The sequence below is a fragment of the Babylonia areolata genome, chromosome 8 (genome assembly GCF_041734735.1).
Source record: "Babylonia areolata isolate BAREFJ2019XMU chromosome 8, ASM4173473v1, whole genome shotgun sequence".
In the NCBI taxonomy this organism is placed as follows: domain Eukaryota; kingdom Metazoa; phylum Mollusca; class Gastropoda; order Neogastropoda; family Buccinidae; genus Babylonia; species Babylonia areolata.
The window spans coordinates 46,246,901-46,264,400 of NC_134883.1; the positions used below are offsets into that span (position 1 = coordinate 46,246,901).

At 46.7% G+C, this 17,500-nt stretch overlaps 1 pseudogene across 1 annotated transcript in view; it reads right to left on the reverse strand.

Moving 5' to 3' along the window:
• LOC143284867 (protocadherin Fat 4-like) overlaps positions 1-17,500 on the reverse strand; it is a 44,888-nt pseudogene that overhangs the window by 10,315 nt on the left and 17,073 nt on the right. Inside the window, exons 11-21 of the transcript XR_013055618.1 lie at positions 17,011-17,247; positions 14,154-16,368; positions 13,231-13,366; positions 12,157-12,362; positions 10,936-11,223; positions 8,606-9,834; positions 7,800-7,916; positions 6,957-7,056; positions 5,178-5,407; positions 3,678-3,712; positions 2,127-2,216 (exon numbers count right to left, since the gene is read on the reverse strand). The product of XR_013055618.1 is annotated as a protocadherin Fat 4-like (transcript). The remainder of the gene's footprint in view (positions 1-2,126; positions 2,217-3,677; positions 3,713-5,177; positions 5,408-6,956; positions 7,057-7,799; positions 7,917-8,605; positions 9,835-10,935; positions 11,224-12,156; positions 12,363-13,230; positions 13,367-14,153; positions 16,369-17,010; positions 17,248-17,500) is intronic.

The window sequence follows — 17,500 nt, forward strand, 5'->3', positions numbered from 1 at the left end:
ACGCGTCACCTCTAGGCCATCAATCCATATATATATATATATATATATATATATATATATATATATATATATATATATATATATATATATATATATATATATATATAAAATCTTGGCCAATCCCAAGTTTTTAAAAACTGGACACCGCACCATGACCTGTTGGGGCTCACTGGATGAAGCAAGTTATGCGAATGTAGAAATAAATATTAAATCCAGGCCCAGATGTCTTTGTATTTCCAATACCAATACAAACCCGATGCCAATACCAAATGACATCAGAACGGAGAGAAGGAGAGGAAAGGCAGGAACATATTCCTGCACACACATACATCCTTCAGTTTCAGTTTCAGTTTCAGTAGCTCAAGGAGGCGTCACTGCGTTCGGACAAATCCATGTACGCTGCACCACATCTGCCAAGCAGATGCCTGACCAGCAGCGTAACCCAACGCGCTTAGTCAGGCCTTGAGGGGAAAAAAAAGGTGAATAAATAATAGATAAGCTTACACAAATAAATAAATAATAACTATATAAAAAAAATAAATAATAATAAAAAAACATCCTTCACACGCAGCAACAACCGATGTTGTATGACATAACTATGACGTGAAAAGAAAGGTGAAAAGGCACAATGAACACAGATTTCGAGATTTGAGTTCGAGTGGGAGGTGTGTCTCTATTGTTGTTGTTGTTGTTGTTGTTTTTGTTTGTGTGTGCGTGTACGTGCGCGCGCGCGTGTGTGTGTGTGTGAGACAGAGAGGGAGAGGGGGAGAGAATGAGAGATTTCCCTTTCGTGTCTGAATAAGCAAACAATGCTTTTTTCCATTATGTCATCGAGAGAGAAGAAAAATAGAAAAGATTATATGTAAATAAAAGACAGAAAATTGCAACTACATACAGAATGATTTTAATGACATGAAAAATGCATACAAAGTACAAAGTCTGGAAGTGGAGAGAGAGAGAGAGCGTATGATGCACGTATACAGACGCTACAGCAGCAGTAGTAGTAGTAGTAGTAGTAGAAGCAGCAGCAGCAGCAGTAGTAGTGGTAGCAGTCGTAGTCGTAAATAATAGTCGTGGTAGCAATAGCAGATGATGATGACGACGACCACGCCGCCAATGATGTTTGTAGTAGTAGCAGTAGTAGTAGTAGTAAATAATAATAATAAGAAGAAGAGTAACCATTATTGTCATCATCAGACGATACGATGCGATACAAAATACAATACAATACAATACAACACAATGTAATATGATGCAATGAATGGTAAGCAGTGAGCATTTACGTTTGTTCTGAAACAACACAACACAGCACAGCACAGCACAGCACAACACAGCACAGCACAGCACAGCACAACACAGCACAGCACAGCGCAACACAGCACAGCACAACACAGCACAGCACAGCACAGCACAGCACAGCGCAACACAGCACAGCACAGCGCAACACAGCGCAACACAGCACAGCACAGCACAGCGCAACACAGCACAGCACAGCGCAACACAGCACAGCACAGCGCAGCGCAACACAGCACAGTGCAACACAGCACAACACAACACAGCACAACACAACACAACACAGCACAGCACAACACAGCGCAACACAGCACAGCACAGCACAACACAACACAGCACAGCACGGCACAGCAACACACAACACAGCAAAACACAACACAACACAGCACAGCACAGTACAGCACAAGACAACACAACACAACACAGCACAGTACAGCACAAGACAACACAACACAACACAGCACAGCACAGTACAGCACAAGACAACACAACACAACACAGCACAGTACAGCACAAGACAACACAACACAACACAGCACAGTACAACACAAGACAACACAACACAACACAGCACAGTACAGCACAAGACAACACAACACAGCACAGTACAGCACAAGACAACACAACACAACACAGCACAGTACAGCACAAGACAACACAACACAACACAGCACAGTACAGCACAAGACAACACAACACAACACAGCACAGTACAGCACAAGACAACACAGCACAACACAACACAGCACAGCACAACACAACACAACACAACACAACGTAACATGATGTGCAGTGAACAGTGAGCTGTAAGCGTCAATTTTTTTTTTTTTTACCTGGTTCTGAGACCAAGGACACTGCATCGCTCTCTTCTTCAGGTCCTGGTGCCAGACCGAGTGTGGCATGTTCCGCATCTGATGCGCAGCCTGTTGGCGAAATAAAGCACAAGCTTGGAGGCAGTCAATCAATCAATCAATCATTTGATTGTCTGAACCAGAGGACAGAAATTCGCCTCCAGACTCGTAGAGAAAAAAAACAAACCACTTATTGTCAGAGAGTAACTTTTTTTTAAAATAAAAAGTGAAGACAGGTCATTCCATCATTGATAAATTTAAAAAAAAACACTCACACGAACATGGCGGGAAAGAGTTTTTTGGGGGGTTGAGGGACGGAACGGCGTTGCACTATCAACATCACAGTGGATTTGTTAACAATATAAATGTAATTGTTCCGATATACAAATACATGAGTCTTAATCTTGAAATTAAACTTGAATATATATATATATATAGTCGTCTACGACTTCGTTTATCTGGGCTCAACTATCTCAGACACCCTCTCCCTTGACGCAGAGCTCAACAGGCGCATCGGCAAGGCAGCTACCACCATGACCAGACTGACAAAGAAAGCATGGAACAACAGCAAGCTGACTGAGCACACAAAGATCGAGATCTACAGAGCCTGTGTCGTGAGCACCCTCCTGTATGGCAGCGAGTCCTGGACTTTGCGTGCCCGAAAAGAGCGAAAGCTCAATGCTTTTCACATGCGTAGCCTCCGACGCATTCTGAACATCACCTGGCAGGACAAGGTCCCAAACAACACTGTCCTGGAAAGAGCTGGATGCACCAGCATGTACACGCTGCTGAAACAGAGACGTATGCGCTGGCTCGGCCATGTCGTGCGCATGGACGACGGACGGCTCCCTAAAGACCTCCTCTACGGAGAACTTGTGCAGGGAAAACGTCCCACAGGTAGACCACAGCTGCGATTCAAAGACGTGTGCAAGAGGGACCTAAAAGCCTTGAACATCGACCAGAACAACTGGGAAGCAACAGCCCTCGAACGGTCTCTCTCTCTCTCTCTCTCTATATATATATATATATATTATATATATATATGTATGTGTGTATATATATATATCGATATGTATTTTATTTTATTCATTTATTCAGACTTCTTGCTATAGCGCATATTCTTGAAGCTCTATGCGCTTTACAATAGCACTAAAAACATTCACTCAAACATCCCCACACAAACATATGCATATAATTTGAAATATAGGCGAGAGAGAAAAATTAAAATAGGTCTAAATAATTAAATTATCTAAATAATGGACAGTAGGTGAGGACGGGGGTGATGGGGGAGGGGGCATGGGGAGGGGGAGGTACGAACTAAATTAGAAAGTGAGAAAGGGTGGGGTGTGGAGGGAATAAACATAATAAAGAAACACAAACATGTACATAAACATAATAAGGAAACACACACACACACACACACACACACACACACACACACACACACACACACACACACTTACTCACCCACTCACTAACACACACACACACACACACACACACACACACCATATTGATATCATACAAACTCACCATTTCTGAGCAGTGACAACGAATCTTTGCGGACTCTGAAATACAGCAACATCAGGAGGAATAAGTGAAGAAAAAAAATTACAACACAAAATTAAAAAATTAATGCAAGTCACTGCATAAAAAATTATGGGATGAACATAATCAATGAAAATTGAAAGGGAAAAAATGGGGGAAAAGAAAGAAGAAAAAAATATGTGAAGAAAGACCACAAGAAATTAATTGACAAACGACGGGCGCAATAGCCGAGTGGTTAAAGCGTTGGACTTTCAATCTGAGAGTCCCGGGTTCGAATCACGGTGACGTAGCCTGGTGGGTTAAGGGTGGAGATTTTTACGATCTCCCAGGTCAACATGTGTGCAGACCTGCTAGTGCCTGAACCCTCTTCGTGTGTATATGCAAGCAGAGGAAACAAGAACATACTCAGCATGCACACCCCCGAAAGCGGAGTATGGCTGCCTACATGGCGGGGTAAAAACGGTCATACACGTAAAATCCCACTCGTGTGCATACGAGTGAACGTGGGAGTTGCAGCCCACGAACGAAGAAGAAGAATTGACAAACAAAATCCATGAAAAGAAATGATGGGGGAAAAAACACCTTGTAAATTATTGTTATCAAAGCATTATATTCCGAACAACTCTTAACACACACACACACACACACACACACACACACACACAGAGAACAAGAACAAGAACAAAATTTTATTCCATAGGTCTCCGGGCCCTAGAAACAAAAATGTAGAATGCCTATTAAAGAAAAACGAAAACATGAACAAGCCATGCATGCAAGAAAGTGGAATTTGCAATACCTACAGATTTTCACAGAGAGAGAGAGAGAGAGAGACTGACAAACGGCGAGAGAGAAAGAAAGAGAGAGAGGGAGAGAGAGAAAATGAAAGAGAGACAAGACCAATGGTTTATTGACTTAACCCTTGCTACTATCGGGGGGGGGGGGAGGGGAAATCAAAAGCACCAAAACATATACATGTAAAATGTTCTTCCACACTCTCCGATACACACATACACGCACACTCTGTGACTTTCACAAAATGGATTATGGACATGGACAAACTTGTTTTTCCGTTTACACATCATGGAACATGTGGCCATCAGCCCAGGAGATACGGAAATAAACAGATGATGAACACAGATGGCAGAAAGAGAGAGAGAGAGAGAGAGAGAGAGAGAGAGAGAGAGAGAGAGAGAGAGAGAGAGAGAGAGACTGACAAACGGAGTGAGAGAAAGAGAGAGAGAGACACACACACACACAGAGCGAAAGAGACAAACAAACACACAAACAAACAAAGAAAGAAGAATCATGTGCTTTCTCAAACAACAACCTTATTTTTAAAAGCAATCAGAACACACACACACACACACACACACACACACACACACACACACAAAGAACCCACCTCCCCCCGGAAAAACAACAACAACAAAACACACACACACACACACACACACACACACACACACACACACAAAGAATACACACCTTCTTCTCTTTTTCTTCTGAAGATGCCACAGACAGCAGACGAAGACGAAGATGGCGACGACAAGGACTAAGGCGATGACAACGAGAACGACGGCCATCCCTTCCACCGTATGGATGAAATCCTGCCCGCCAGGGTCCGACTGCTGGCGGTAAGGCATTACCCTTACCACTGGTAAGAAGGCGTCGGAGATACCCTCCACAGGCCTGCCATCGGGAGAGAGTTGAAGAATCTGGGGAGGTACCAGAACAAATCCTAGGAAGCGTAGAGCACAGCCAGTCCCAAACCAAAATGGACCTCCATAGCAACATCGTCATCGTCATCGGCATCCTCCTCCTTCATCATCATCAATGTACACAAAACAGTTTCAAAGTCTGTGGCCTTTCATGCCCTCCTCTCATGGTGACCTCAGTTTCGATACCCTTCCACTTCCGTGCTTGGGGTGAGTCCTGTCAATGCCTTCAGTGTCGGCAGATTCATGAGGGGGGGGGGGGGCTGTTGTTTGGCGGACGTGGTGGCGGTCTCCACTCTGGGAGGGACGCTCACTCAGTCTGGCTCCGCGACTAAGCCATTATTGTCGTTAGTAAGGGGCATAGTAGGTGGTGTCCTAAGTACGTTAAATCTGAGCAGGCACCACTGAACACCACCGAAGTGACTCAGCAGCAGTGCAGGGTCTCCTCTGGTGTGTGGCCTCCTGGCGACCTAACATCGTTGGTTCCCTGCGGACTGCCGACTCTGGAACTGTGACGGACGAATCCGGGTGTGGCCGTGTATGGGGGCAAATGTAAATGAGCAGCGTGGGAGTAATGCCACTGAAACGGTGCAGATGATCATGGGGCAGCCCCCCCCCCCCCCAAAAAAAAAAATCCCAGGAGTTGTCAGTAGTGCATTTATTGCATGTATTCAGCCCAAGGTGTCTTCTTGGGGACTATCTTGGGAATTACAGAAGTATCTGTTTGCGTGTAGGGGGGTGGGGGTGGGGGTGAGCGAATGGTGTGCAGTGTGCGTGCGTACATGTGTACGCGTTTGTGTGTGTGTGTGTGTGTGTGTGTGTGTGTGTGTGTGTGTGTGTGTGTGTGTGTGTGTGTGTGTGTGTGTGTGTGTGTGTGTGCTTCTTTAGCTAGTTCCCTGTGAAGTGACCATCAAGACGCCACCCTGTGTCTTGAAGGTCTTGACGATTCGCTCCCCTTCTCCCACATCCAGTTCCTATCAACTAACAATCCCCTGAGAAATATAAAGTTGTGAGTTCTTCTGAGCTCTTGAGTTTTAGTTTTCAGTTTTAGTTTCAAAAAAAGGAGATGCCAAAGCGTAGGGACTGATCCATATACGCTAAACCACATGTGCTGTTGAACCCCCCAACCCCCCTACCGCCCCTCCGAAACCTCCCTTCTTCCTCGCCCCACCAAAAACCAAAGGAGCATTGTGATATGCCTAACGCTCTGATTCAGGACCTGGGAGCTTACATCAGGTTTCGTTTGTGTAAAAGATTAATACAAAAAGTTTATGCATTATACAGTAAACAGAAAGATACTAACACGCACGCATGTACACACACACACACACACACACACACACACACACACACTCGCATATACGTTATTTTGCACCTCACAAACACACAGGGCATCACTCGGCAGAAAAACCCTAAGCAGAACAAAAGGCTTAAAACTCTGAGTCTACTTTTAACGATAACGATAACGAACTTGTATTTAGACAAGAGGCCAAAAGCCCTTTACTGAGCCTCAACTGAGCTGCAGAGAGCTCTAGCTGTGAGCACTGACCGTGAGGACGTCATCCTGCGACATGAAGGTCTTGGCGCTGTCCACTCCAGCCGGCGTGTCTGTGTCCGTGCTGGCCACAACGTAGACCAGTGCCACCGTCCTGACACAACACCATCACAGGTCCGTTAGCACTTTTGTATGAGGGTCAGTCGTGTCCGACTATGACCACCAGAACTGCAGAGGAGGCAACTGCTGTTCTGTCCTGACTATCTGGGCTAGAATTTGATTATAGTGCAGAGCGTCTTGCAGGGGGGTCGGGGGGTGGGGGGTGGGGGGGGGGGCAGGAGGGAGGAGAGAAGAGAGAGACAGAAAGAGAGAGAGAGAGAAAGGGAAGGGAGAAGGTGTGTGTGTGTATGTGTGTGTGTGTGTGTGTGTGTGTGTGTGTGTGTGTGTGTGTGTGAGAGAGAGTATGCACACACACTCACACAAACACACACAAACACAAGCACATACGAACGTATATTCACAAACATAATTATCAGAACACACACACACACACACACACACACACACACACACACACACTTTCTCTCTCCCTCTTCCTCTCTCTCTCCACACAGAAACACACACGTGCACGTGCAAAACACAAACAACACTCACTCATACACACAAACAAACACACACATACACACACACAAGCGCACGCTCACGCGCGTCGAAGCACACACACACACGCGCGCGCGCGCGCGCACGTGCACAGAAACACAGACACATACATCCACACACACACACACACACATAACCACACCACCGCCCCCCCACTACCCCCCCCCCCACACACACACATACCCTCCCCCCCCTCACACACACATACCCTCCCCCCCCACACACACACACACATACTGCTGTTCCAGCAGACGTCTCCTGGTGGCACCGGAACCTTCCTCCCCCCGAACCTCCAGAACCTCCAGACGTGTCTGGGAGCTGAAGAACGTCTGCAGACGACTGCGGAGAACCGACCTGTATGGTATGTGACCACACCGACATCTTACATTCGACACACTTTGACATCGTATTGTGTTGCATTGTACTGTTTTGCAGTGTGTCATATTGTTTCAGGAGGCCACACACCAGAGGAGACCCTGCACTGCTGCTGAGTCACAGATTGACATAAATTTTCAGCTGAGGCCAACAGCATAGCGAGAGCTGTATTATCAACGGTTTCTTCACCGCAATGGGAAATCATTTACAGCTTAGGTCTTTTGTGAAGGACTACGACTCTCAAACTAGGTGGCAAAATTGCACTGGCTCTTAGTGCTGCAGCCTTGGGGGGCACGTTGGCCGAACCCTCTTGGCCGAGAGAGTGGGGCTGTAACTTGTGCAAGACACTATCCACTTTTATCAAATTCTAGCCCAGATAGTCGGGACAGCAGTTACCTCCTCTGCTGTTCTGGTGGTGGGCAGAGTCAGACACGACTGAGTATCGTACATTTTTATTTTTTATTATTATTTTTTTTACATTCTGTAGGAACATATTATTTCTCTGTGTGAAATTCAAACTGCTCTCCTCAGCGAGAGCGCGTCGCTCCAGTGCAGTACCACCACCACCTTTTATTTTATTTATTTATTTATTTTATTTTATTCCATTTTATTTTATTTCTTTGGAGAGAGAGAGAGACAGAGAGACGCACCACGTCCTCCTCACTCACCTCCTGGCCCGCACATCCTCCGCGCTGGCCTCCACAGACAGAGCCACGACGTGCTGGTCCATGCTGAACGTGTCCACCCGTATCATCCCCAGCTGGGTGTCCTCCAGCCCTGCCCCGCCCGTCTCATGACGACGACACGCCACCCACTGAAAATACCGCGACTTGTCGTACAGCAGGTCATCTCGACCCAGCCTTACCTCCCCTGTTGTCGTGGCGACGGTGAATACGCCATCTTTGTTGAGGCTGAGGAAGGAGAGAGTGATGGTGTGCGTGTCCCCTATTGGAGCGGGGACGCCGAACTGGCTGGCCGTCAGAGTGTGGACCAGCCTACCCGACGAGGAGTCGAAAGGGGTTTCCAGCGACAGAAACACAGAGGCGGAGTGGCCGATGGTATGGACCCGCTCTTCGGGGACATCCAGGACGGTGACCTTGAAGGCTGAGGTGCTCCTCTTCGGAGGTGAGCCACCGTCCTCGGCTACGATGTTGCAGGTCAGGCTGATGACAGATTCGTAGTCCAGAGGCTGTTTGATGGAGATGTCACCGCTCGGGCTGAGAGTGAAATATGTGTCGCATTTTCCAGAGCGGTCAGCAAAGCTGAGTGTGATGTCCGCGTTGGGACCCGTATCCTCGTCAGAGACCTCCACGTGAGTCACAGTGGTGCCTGTCGGCAAGTTCTCCACAATGGACAACTCCAGCACTGGGTTAGAGAACGCGGGCGCGTGATCATTGATGTCAGAGACTCGGATGTTGATGGCAGAGGAAGCTGTGACGACATGGCCAGAGCCGTCAACGCTCTGGGTCTCCAACACTAGGTGGTACTCAGGGTAGGTCTCTCTGTCTGTCGGGCCCGCCACCTCGATCGTGACACTGTCTCCGCTCGCGTGCGCCTTCACTCTGAACGCGTCCCTGTAGTTCCCTGAAGTGATGGCGTATGATGAGAACCCAGTGCGAGAACCGTCCCCTGGTAGCCTGGCTACCTCAGTCCCTACAGGGCTGTGTTCAGGGATGACGAAGGTGAGGTTGGTGGGGCTTGGGGAGAGGAGGGGCATGATGTCCACAGACAGCGTGAGGGTTCCTGTTCGGGGCGGGAACCCCCGGTCCGTGGCGGTCAGGAGCAAGGTGTAGGCGTTGTCTGCCAGAGTCAAGGGGCTGAGGGTTCGAACTTCCCCGGTCACAGGATGCACGTGGAAAGCCCTGTCTGTGTTGCCGCGGTGAAAAGAGTAGAACACCTGTGGGAGAGAAAAAAACAACAACAACAACAAAAGATAGCTTTAATGGTCACTCAGGGAGGGAAAGAGAGAAGATACGTCCCCACCCCCACCTCCTCCCCCCAAAGAATGAATAAACGAACAAACAAGCAAACTAACGATTCAAAAGAATCACTGAATGAAAGAAAGGATCGAATCAAATTAAAGTGACCACCTAACCAAACCAGTCAATCTATCCCAAACGGCAATATCCACACAAACTTTTCTTCCACTGTGTTCTTTCAATTTCTCTTTCGTTCCAAAGACGAAACAAATCGTAAATTTGTTCAAATAACATTGTAATACATACTTTGCATTTCCTCCCCTGTCAAGAGACGTAAAGAAAGCCTGTCAAAGAGTGGAAGGGAAGAATAATTATTAAGATTTCTTCCCCTGTGATCTTTCCATTCACTTTCGTTCCAAAGACGGAAAAATCGTAAATTTGTTTAAATAACAATGTAAATATATACACTCCACATTTCTTCCCCATGGGAAGAAATGTAGAGTTATTATATTACAATGTTATCAACCAAGTTACAAGCTTTTTTCCCCCACCTTATAAACGGAAAAGTATTTGTATTTGTATTTCGTTTTATCATAACAGATTTCTCTGTGTGAAATTCGGGCTGCTCTCCCCAGGGAGAGCGCGTCGCGACACTACAGTGGCACCACCTTTTTTTTTTTTTTATATATTTGCGTGCAGTTTTATTTGTTTTTTTCCTATCAAAGTGGATTTTTCTACAGAATTTTGCCAGGAACAACCCTTTTGTTGCTGTGGGTTCTTTTACGTGCGCTAAGTGCATGCTGCACTCGGGACCTCGGTTTATCGTCTCATCCGAATGACTAGCGTCCAGACCACCACTCAAGGTCTAGTGGAGGGGGAGAAAATATCGGCCGCTGAGCCGTGATTCGAACCAGCGCGCTCAGATTCTCTTGCTTCCTAGACAGACACATTACCTCTAGGCCATCACTCCAAATGAAGTACAAAGGGAAGAAATGTGGATAACTGCCACGCAAACAAAGCCAAAAAAAAAAGAAAAAAAGAAAATGACAAACAAACAAAAATTCCAAAATCCACCTCACCATTCCATTGGTTCCAGCATCGGCATCTGTAGCAGTGGCCGCGTACACCAGGGCACCAACAGAGTGGGAGGAGCGCGAGAGATGCACGTGCGCTGTGCTGTTCGGAAACCTCGGCCAGTTATCGTTCTCGTCCGTCACTTCCACGGCCAGTGACGTAGTTCCGGTCAGGGCCGGACGTCCGGCGTCAGTGGCGGTCACCACCAGCTCATAGTGGGTCTGCGACTCAGCGTCCAGACTGTCGGTGAGGGTCAGCACGCACGTGTCGGGATCCACGCCGAATTTACCTCCCTTAGACAAAAAAGAGAAAAGGAAAAAAAAGAAAGAAAAGAATAAATAGGTAAAAGAAAAAAAATTAGAACATATAAATAAATTATAATAAACAGATAAAATATTAGAAAAATTCTTGTGAGAGAGAGAGAGAGAGAGAGAGAGAGAGAGAGAGGGGAGAACACTGAACACTGAAATGTTTAATGTCATTAGCTGTAAGCTCCAGTGACATTGTAGGTACAAATCAGAACAAAAATGTTTCAAAACAAATAAAATGGAACAGAAAGGAAAAAACATAATCAAAGTAAACTGTGAGACACACACACACACATATATATATATATACACACACACACACACACAGAGAGAGAGAGAGAGACAAGACAAGACAAAATTCCTTAATTTCAAGAATAACAGATAACCACTGAGTGCACTGGTTCGAATCACGGCTCAGCCGCCGATATTTTCTCCCCCTCCACTAGACCTTGAGTGGTGGTATGGATGCTAGTCATTCGGATGAGACGATAAACCAAGGTCCCGTGTGCTAGCATGCACTTAGCACACGTAAAAGAACCCACGGCAACAAAAGGGTTGTTCCTGGCAAAATTCTGTAGAAAAATCCACTTGGATAGGAAAAACAAATAAAACTGCATGCAGGAAAAAAATAAATAAAAATGAGTGGGCTGTAGTGTAGCGACGCACTCTCCCTGGGGAGAGCAGCCCAAATTTCACACAGAGAAATCTGTTGTGATAAAAAGAAATACAAAATACAAATACAACAAAAGGGAATCACCGGGATTTAAAAAAAAATCATTATTATTATTATTAATTTTTTTTATCAATAAACGATGGGTTAGCTGCCTGAGCACAACGCGCGTGTCTTGAACTCGAAGATAACTTAATCTTCACGTTAAAATGTACCAGCGGGTACCTACCATGTCAGAGATAACTTGCCTGATTGCCAGCTACGATCTGACAGGTCAGTGTACCGTTGTCTCCGCTGTCATCGTCTCGGGGTAACAGGGGCAATATCACTGTCCCCAGCGGAGCAGACTCCAACACCTTCACACCCCCTTCCACATCCGGGAACTCTGGCACGTGATCGTTGACGTCGATCACGTGAACCATAATGGCTGCCCTTCCGGTTAGACTGGCGGGACCTGTTGGAAACGTGGGTGAATTGTTAGATCTGTCGTTCAATCGGGCGTAAGTATCAGTATCAGTATCAGTAGCTCAAGGAGGCGTCACTGCGTTCGGTCAAATCCATATACGCTACACCACATCTGCCAAGCAAATGCCTGACCAGCAGCGTAACCCAATGCGCTTAGTAAGGCACTGAGAAAAATAAAATAAAATAACAAAAATAAATGAATAAATAAATAATAAAATAAATCAGTGAAAAAATAATAGATAAATACATAAAAATACTACTACTGATGATAATATTTATAAGGCGCAAAATCTTGATGAAATCAACTCTAAGCGCACACACAAAAAAAAAAGAAAAAAAGGACAGCAATGATGATAAATAAGCAAATAAATGTAAAACATGCAGTCGCACACACACACACACACATGCATAACAGATATGCAACAAACATGCAGTTTCACAGATATGAAAGCACAATCAAATACACATAAACGTACATGAGCACCAACACACACACACACACACACACACACACACATATTACCATGCACCCCTCCCCCTCCTCCATACACTCATTTCTAGACTACATATCGCAGCTTCCACGATAATTAATGATAATAATAAAATTGTTATTATTATTGTTGTTGTTGTTGTTATCATCATCATCATCATCATCATCATATGCTGCTGGTGCTGCTGCTGCTGATGATGATGATGATTATCATCATCATTATTATTACTATTATTGTTGTTGTTGTTGTTATCATCATCATCATTCTTCTACTTCTCCTCCTCCTCCTTCTCTTCTTCTTCTTCTTCAACTTCTTCTCAAAATAGATTCTGGGTGAGTGAGGAGGTAAGGGGGGTGAGGATCCTACCAGCGTGGTCAGTGGCGGTGAGAGAGAGGTGGTAATAGGAGCGGAGGTTGTGATCGAGTTGTCCCCGCACCGTTACCTCCCCTGTGGTGGCGCTGATGTCAAACATCATGGCGTCCGACTGCACGCTGTACGTCACCTGCGCAATAAACGCTATGACCATACCGAATAAAACAATTGATAACGATGTAATATTCGCTCTGGCTATACTGAATAAACAATTGAGGTCTATGTAATATTTGCTCTGGCTATACTGAATATAACAACTGACAGCTATGTAATAACTCTGACTATGCTGAATAAAGCAATTGATAGATATGCAATGTTCACTCTGACTATACTGAATAGTACAATTGGTAACTATGTAATTTTCGCTCTGACTATACTGAATGAAACAATCAATAACTAGTCTCCAGAAATGAGCGCATGACTGATCACTACAACTACATCAGTTAGGCCTAATATATAATTTTAGCAACCCAGATTTCTGAAACTATATGCACGGTATATTTCGTGCATATTGCAATGCAGGCATTAAGTATGACATAAATAAAAATGATTTGACCTGTTTCATCCACTTTGAGTAGGTGAATTGTGGAGAAATTGCCTGAAATACCACGTCATAAGCCCTACTAACCTGATAATGACATACACACTTTCTTGTACAGCCGCCAAAATTGCAATTGCTGGAAAGCACGTGGTGTCTTTATCAGGTTAGTATGGGGTTATGACGGTGGTTTTTCGGGCAATTTACACCACAGTGTACCTACTCAGAGTGGATGACAAAGCTCAGATGATTGTTATTTATGTTATACTTCATACCTGCATTGCAAAAGACATGAAATATACCGTGCATTTAGCTCCAGGAATTTAGGTTGTTAAAATTGGATATTAGCCATCAATCAGTGAACGGCAAGTCGTCCTACCTGTCCAAAAGGCCCGTCGTCCACATCCAGGGCACTGACCACCCCCACCACAGTCCCCCCGTGAACACCCTCCTCCACCCACCACGTGTACGTCAGGCTTTCGAACGCTGGCCTGTCGTCATTGACATTGATGACGTAGACAATCAACTCCATGACGTCAAACAGGGTTTCGTCGTTACTGTGTCGAGCCTGAACGGAAAGATTGTGAAAATGTTTTTCTTCGTAATCCAGATCGCGGATGACGTACAGTTCTCCCGTGACATGGTCCAGGTGGAAATGAAGGTTCTGGTTTCCTGAGGTGATGGTGTAGATCAGGTTCCCGGACTCCCCTTCAGCGGCCCCTGCCCATGTAGCCTGGAAGTCGTAGATCTTAATACCGGTCAGAGAGTTTTCCTCGATGCTGATGTTGGCTTTGTGGAACAGGAACAGCGGGGGCTTGTTCTTGGGAACCACTCTGATGAAGGCGTCAACGTCCCTGGACAATGCTGGGGACCCTTCGTCCGTAGCTCTGATGGTTAATACGTAGGAATCGCACTGAGAGATGTTGACGGTTCGGTTCGTCGTTATACTTGGTCCGTCAAGCTGAAAGGCGCTGGTGTCTCCGGAGATGATCTCAAGGCGAAAGTCTGCATTGGTGCCGGCGTCGCTGTCGAAGACGGAAAGGCCACCTATCTTGGTGAAGGCTGGTGTGTTGTCTGTCACATCAAACATGTACTGTGTTTGGGAGAAGACGGGTGGGTTGTCGTTGACGTCATCCACCCTGATCGTTATCACGCTGGTCGTGTGTTCCTGTTTGGCGTTGGAGACGTCAACGACGACCTCAAACTCGGACCGCGCTTCTCGGTCCAACAGCCTGGCAAGAAACAGCTGTCCCGTGTTTCTGTTGATCCGGAAAGTGTCCTCGCCGTTGCCAGAGATGAGATCCATTCTGACGTCATCCGCCACATCAGCGTCATCAGCTGTGACGTGTACAACCAGAGCCCCCACGGCTGTGTCCTCCGGAATGCTGACAGTGACGTTGTGCCCCGGGACGGCGAACTGAGGCCGGGATTCATCAACGTCCGCCACAGTGACGACAATGGTTTTCTCCGACATCCTGGGAGGGGAGCCGTGATCCGTGGCCCTGATCCCAAGCTGGTAGAGTTGCTGTGTCTCCACATCCAGCGTGTCCACCACGCTCAGAACACCCTCAGCGGTCAGAGAGAACCGTCCCCCGTCGTTGCCTGAAGTCATGAGAAAGGTGATCTCACCGTTCTCGCTCAGATCACCGTCATGGGCCGAAAAGACCTGCAGTATCGTGGGCACCGCCACATCTTCCAGCACGCTGATGTTGAAGCTGCCAGTGATGATGTCTGGAGCGTTGTCGTTAACGTCCTGCACCAGGACAGTGACGGTGCCTGTTATGGCGTGGTCTGTGGTGGAAGCGACGATGACTAAATCATACTTGTCCTTGGTTTCTCTGTCTAAGCGAGACGTGAGGTGGATCTCCCCGCTGACAGGCTGAACGGCAAAGACACCATCACTATCACCGTCCAGCTTAAAAAACGGAGCTTGCCTTGACCCGCTGGCGTCAACATCCACTACCATAGTCCCAACTTCAGTGTCTTCTCTAACTTTGACAACCGATGAAAAGTTCCTGAACGAAATAGGATCCTCGAAGACAAACACAACGGTGGTGAAAGTGCTGAGTACTTCTTCTGCAGACCCAGCATCCTCGACTTCGAAGAGGATTTCGTATTCCGGCAACGTCGGCGTTCGTGTTAGTCTCACCTCACCGGAGTCAGCATCAACGCGAAAGACGCCAGAGGCATCCCCGGAGACCTTGATAAAGGTCAGACCACTGTCGTGAAGATCAGGGTCAGAACACGACAGAGTGATAACCGGGTCCCCCACAGACACTGAACTGTTCACCAGAACGCGTTCCAAGTGTTGACACACAGGAGCGTTGTCGTTGACGTCGGTGACGCTGACGGTCAGGGTCACGCTGGCTGACCTTGGGGTGTCCAGGACGGAGGAGGAGAGGAGGAGTCACGCGCTTCGAGCGTCAGGACGTAGCGGTCTTGAGTCTCCCGGTCCAAGCTGCCGCGAAGTGTGACGTCACCTAGTAACGGGTCCAGGAGGAAGGGGGAGGAAGGGGGGTGGAGGAGGTGATAGGTCACTTCCCCGTCGTCTCCGTGGTCCGCGTCACTCGCCGACACTCTGAACAGTGACGTACCTGTGACGTAATTGGAAAAAAAATATATCCAAAAAAAAAAATCAAAACAATCTTATGACAGTATCAGTGACAAAACACACTGTCACAAACACTTCTCTTTGCCACTGCAACATTTTATTTCAGTGTCTTCGTCATTAATGGCAGCCGTCAGTCGGCTCTACCCAGGTAGGCAACCTGTTGCGCGAATGACCTCCCCCCAATGTTTGTCAAGCGCTTAGAGCTAGGTCTCCGACCGTGGACCGGACCTATATGGCAAATTCTCAGGTCTTTAATTAATAATTACCTCAGACGGTAAAGGGAGGAAGGGGAGAGGAGAGGAGGGGGGGGAGGGTGACGATGACACTGAAATGAAACATGGCGGTGGCGAAAAAAAGTTGTGTATGATGAACTTAACTTCGGTTGGTAGCGCATTCCATGTTTGTGCAATAAATTCGGTTAGCCAATGAGTTTTTTCTAATGTTGGTGTTGCAGTGTTCTACACAAATTTTCTGTGGTGCAGCGTATAAGGATTTGTTCGAACGCTGTGATGCCTCCTGAAACTGAAACTGAAACCCAACAATCCAGACATGAAAACCAAAGGGCAGCCAGCCAACCAGCCGACTGACTGACGGACTGACTGACTGAGCAACCAACCCAACCCACCTGGCGCGGTGTCCTCAGTCACGAACCGAACCTCCGAGTCCCCAGAGGGTATCCGGAACACAGGCGGGGCCTCGTTCCTCCCCTGCACCTCCACCCACACCAGCGCCTCTGACGTCATGCTCGCGTTGACGTCAGCGTCCGTGGCCGTGACGACAAACGTGTATGACGCACTGGTCTCCGCGTCCATCGGGCTGGTGAGGTAAATGTAGCCAGTGTCGTTGACGTAGAAATAGTCGTCTGGAGTGTTGAGATCAGAACAGCAAGCGAAAATTACGAATGATCAACACTGACGTCATAATCGTTTGTTTGTTTTTTTTTCTGCTGTTGTTATCTTTGTTGGTCTCACGTTTTGTTGCTGTTATTGTTGTTGTTGATATGGTTAGTTTCTTAGTTGGTCAGTTAGTCAGTCAACCAGTCAGTCAATTAGTGAGATAGCTAGTTAGATATTATGGTTTGTTGTTGTTGTTGCTGATAATATGGTTAGTTTCTT